This window comes from Thamnophis elegans, chromosome 17 (assembly GCF_009769535.1).
Source record: "Thamnophis elegans isolate rThaEle1 chromosome 17, rThaEle1.pri, whole genome shotgun sequence".
NCBI classification, from domain to species: domain Eukaryota; kingdom Metazoa; phylum Chordata; class Lepidosauria; order Squamata; family Colubridae; genus Thamnophis; species Thamnophis elegans.
Genome location: NC_045557.1, coordinates 15,462,970 through 15,467,432, shown reverse-complemented (window position 1 = coordinate 15,467,432; position 4,463 = coordinate 15,462,970). Strand labels below are relative to the sequence as shown.

The 4,463-nt window shown below is 55.1% G+C and overlaps 1 protein-coding gene across 1 annotated transcript in view; it reads right to left on the bottom strand.

Moving 5' to 3' along the window:
• LOC116520057 (prelamin-A/C-like) overlaps positions 1 to 2,072 on the bottom strand; it is a 23,863-nt gene extending 21,791 nt beyond the window's left edge. The window contains 1 exon segment of the mRNA XM_032234204.1: positions 1,986 to 2,072. The gene's annotated coding sequence lies outside the window, so the exon portion shown is untranslated.
• Positions 2,073 to 4,463: the final 2,391 nt, after the last annotated feature.

Here is a 4,463-nt window from a genome sequence, read left to right as displayed (position 1 = left end):
GAGAGAGAGAGAGAGAGAAGACTGACATAGAGTCAGAAGGGACCTCAGAGGTCATCTAGTCCAGCCACCTCCCCAAGCAAGAGACCCTCTTCCGTTCCACGCAAATGGCCCTCCGATCGCTACTTAAGAGCCTCCAGGGACGAAGCACGGAGGAATTGTTCTCGCAATCAGGACATTTCTCCCTCATTCTAGGTTCAGGGCCGATCCAGAACCGGGCCTCCCTCAAAATGCCAGCAAGGGAGTTGTGGGAGAGGCAGGCATGGCTGCCAGCCCAAAAGGCTTATGTGGAGGGACACGTGGACCTGCCTGCCTAGGGGAAGAACAGGCCCTTCCCCGGAGCTAAGGCTGCCTCTGTGTGACAAAACATCCGGGGAGACAATCGCCAAGACCATTTTCCAAAGGGCAAAGTTTTCTGCATAAAAAGTCTCCCCACCTCAGGGGGGGTCTTTGACAGCTCCCCCCCAGTGCAGCCACTGAGCAGCCCCAATAGCAATAGCAATAGCAGTAGACTTATATACCACTTCATAGGGCTTTCAGCCCTCTCTAAGCGGTTTACAGAGAGTCAGCATATTGCCCCCAACAATCCGGGTCCTCATTTTACCCACCTCGGAAGGATGGAAGGCTGAGTCAACCCTGAGCCGGTGAGATTTGAACCGCTGAACTGCTGATCTAGCAGTAGCCTGCAGTGCTGCATTTAACCACTGCGCCACCTTGGCTCTCCAATGGAGGCCACTTCCGTTTGTTTGGTGGAGGGGCGGGTGGGGGTCTGTGGGAGGTGGGCTGGCTGCCCAGACTGGCTCCGCCCACTGGGTGCACACACATGCACACACACACGGCTGTCCTCCTGCTTTAGGCCCCTGAAGGCTAACCTGTGGCATGCGGCGCCGTCTTGTGGCCAAGCCCCAGCTCAGCTCCGCCACGCTTGTGCATGCGCTTCCAGCAGGCCAGCGGATCTTCGGGTTCGTGACCCGTCAAAACCGCGTTCCACAAAAGCGCGGTCGACAAAATCGCGTATGTGACATCATCACAACGTGACGAAAAAGATCGAAAAATTGAAATAAAAATAAAAATTAAATTACAGCAAGCCGATTCACATAAAGGTAAGCGTTAGGTTAAGGGTTAGGGTTAGGTTTAGAGCGTTAGCGTTACGTTTAGCGTTAGGTTAAGGGTTAGCGTTAGGTTTTTCCTTAGGTTAAGGGTTAGGTTTAGGGTTAGGTTTAGGGTTAGGTTAAGGGTTAGGTTTGGGGGGGTTTTAGCTTTATTTTTACATTTTTCGATCTTTTTCGTCGCGCTGTGATGACGTCACATACGCGCTTTCGTTGACCGCGATTTTGTTGTCCGCGGTTTTGTGGTGGAACCCTTCGGGTTCTGCTGTGAATGCGCAGAGGTGGGGTGGCAGGGCACATGCAGAGGGGGGGCACATGCGGGGGCCACATGTCATGTGCAGGAGATGTGTGCATGTATGCGTGGGGCTACATATGCACGGCGGCCACGCACACATTGCATTGGGGGGGCTGGGAGCACACGGGTGCATTCTTGCGTTCGCATGGTTTGGGCACTTGGTCTGGAAGGGAGCTCAGAGGTCTTCTAGTCCAACCCCTGTTCAAGCCGGAGACCGAATTCCATGCCAGACAACGCATACGCTAAGCCTGGGCACAAAGCCAACTGGAGTTGACTGTTCTCGTGTGAGAATGCAGCCTGTCAGGGTTTTCACCCCACCCCACGCCTGCTGTTCAGTGGGGACCATCCCGGCCTTCCCCAAATGCCCTGGCTGAGGAGCCCCGTGTGGCACAGAGGGTGCCAGGAAGCCCTGGGATGCCCACAGCCATCTCTCTGCCGCCCTGGAAGGACTGACAGTGCACAGTGATCGGTCTCAGGAGCTTCCCCGTAAGGGGAGCACTCAGAATCGGAGGCCTCCCACCACAAAGCCCCCTCCTCCTCCGGCCCAGGATCACACATGCCCGCTGGGGCGCCCCCAGACTGACCTGCTGGCGTGGGGTGGAGCTGCCCAGGATGTAGGTGCGGGGCAGGAGGCTCTCCCCGAGGTTGGTGCCTCCACTGCGGTAGCTGCGCGTGATGGTCAAGCTGGAGGAGGAGGAGCCGGTGGACATGGTGCTGGTGCCCACATTCGTGCCCCCGGATGACTTCTCTGCCGGCTGCCCACATGTGCCACACAACACTGTGCGAGAACGCAGGTTGTACTCGCCCGGATCTCCGCTGGCACTGCAGTGGCTCTGGAGAAGGGAGGAAGAGGGGAAGAAGCAGAGCTTGGCGCCACCCGGACCGAGACCCCACCTGGGGCTGGAGATGCTGGATTCGGATCTGGGGGCTCCTTGGTGCCTTTTTAAAACATAGCCCAGTGTAGAATCCACGTTACATTTAACTATTCCAGAAATAAAAGATTACACTGGAATTGAGGCCAAACGCATTTCTCTCTTTACTGGTTAGATTTACAAGCCTGTTAAATGGAAGCAGGTTAACCAGCTGAAGGCTAAATTTGCAACGTGGTCTGAAGACTCCAATGGACACAAAGGCAAAACTTCCGTTCTTCCCATTTCAGGCTTTGATTAAGAGGCCTTTGTTTTGTATTTCCTTTCAGTAGCCCTGAATGCTGGGGAAGGTTCCACCCTGGGATTCCCAAGATCTCCTCATTTCCACCCACTCCACACAGAGGAGAAGTTTGCCCAGAGTCTGAGACACGGATGGCCTGTCAGTTTAGTCCATGAAATGAACAATAAATAAGGACTGGCTTTACTCCATTTATTTGGCCCTTTTGTTTAAAAGAAGGAGAGGCAGGCAAGTATTTCAGGGATCCTTGGTGCTGCCGGAGCTTCCTTGAAATGCCTGCAAGAAAAAGGGCAAACTCGGGGAGCCCCCCAGGATCCCTCGTGTCAGTGGCTGCCTGTCTCCCCCCTGCTCAGCCCCAAAGGGAGGAGGAGGAGGAGGGGTCCTTTTCCCCCCCTGCAGGAAAGGGTGGGGGGATCCCCTCCTGGGATCCGTTTCTTCCCCCCCCCCTTGGGATCCCTGGCTTTCCAGTGGATCCCCCCGTCCCTCCTCGTCTCCCAACGGCCACAGGAGGAACCGTGTCGAACGGCATCAGGAAGGCTGAGAACCGAACTGTTCTAGCGGAACCAGAGAGCTGACGGAAGGAGCGGTTCCCTTCGGAGGCGGAGAAACCGGAAGTAAGTAGAGGCTGCTGGGACGGAGGGGCAGCCTGGGAGGGTCTCCTTCGGGTCCTCGTGAGGGGAGGCCTCGGCCTGGGCCTCTCCTGCGGTGAGGGGGACGCCGCCGTGACCCGCCTCTCTTTCTCCCCTGCAGGAGGACGGAGGAGCCCGGCGGGGGAGGGAAGGAAGGAAGCGCCGCCCGGGAGGAGGAGGAGGAGAGCGGGCCCCGCGGAGCAGCCCCGGGAGACAGCGGGGAAAAGCCGGGGGGGGGCTCGGAGCTGCAGGAGGGATGAGCCCAACGGGAGCCCGGGAAAGGCGGCTGCCTGGAGGGCGATGCGGGGAGGAGGAAACGGGGGGAGACGCCGAGACGGGCCTGGAGGGCGGAGAGTCCTTCGGAAGGCCCCGGAATCCCCAAAGGATCCAGGAGGAAGAAGAGAGATATCAGTGCCCCGAATGTGAAAAATTCTTCAAGAGAAATGAGTACCTTCGAAAGCATCTAAAGGTCCATTCAGGAGAAAAACCTCATAAATGTCTGGAGTGTGGAAAGAGCTTCAGTCAGAGGGGAAACCTTTATGCGCATCAAAGGATCCACACAGGAGAAAAACCTCATAAATGTCTGGAATGTGGAAAGAGCTTCACTGGGAGGAGCAGCCTTTATGCACATCAGAGGATCCACACAGGAGAAAAACCTCATAAATGTCTGGAGTGTGGAAAGAGCTTCAGTCAGAGGGGCAACCTTTATAAACATCAAAAGTTCCACATAGGAGAAAAACCTCATAAATGTCTGGAATGTGGAAAGAGCTTCAGTCAGAGGGGCAACCTTTATGCACATCAAAGGATCCACACAGGAGAAAAACCTCATAAATGTCTGGAGTGTGGAAAGAGCTTCAGTCAGAGGAGCCACCTTTATGCACACCAAAGGATCCACACAGGAGAAAAACCTCATAAATGTCTGGATTGTGGAAAGAGCTTCAGTCGGAGGGGCGAACTTTATGCACATCAAAGGATCCACACAGGAGAAAAACCTCATAAATGTCTGGAGTGTGGAAAGAGCTTCAGTCGGAGGGACGACCTTTATGCGCATCAAAGGATCCACACAGGAGAAAAACCTCATAAATGCCTGGAGTGTGGAAAGAGCTTCAGTCAGAGGAGCCACCTTTATGCACACCAAAGGATCCACACAGGAGAAAAACCTCATAAATGTCTGGAGTGTGGAAAGAGCTTCAGTCGGAGGGGCGACCTTTATGCACATCAAAGGATCCACACAGGAGAAAAACCTCATAAATGCCTGGAGTGTGG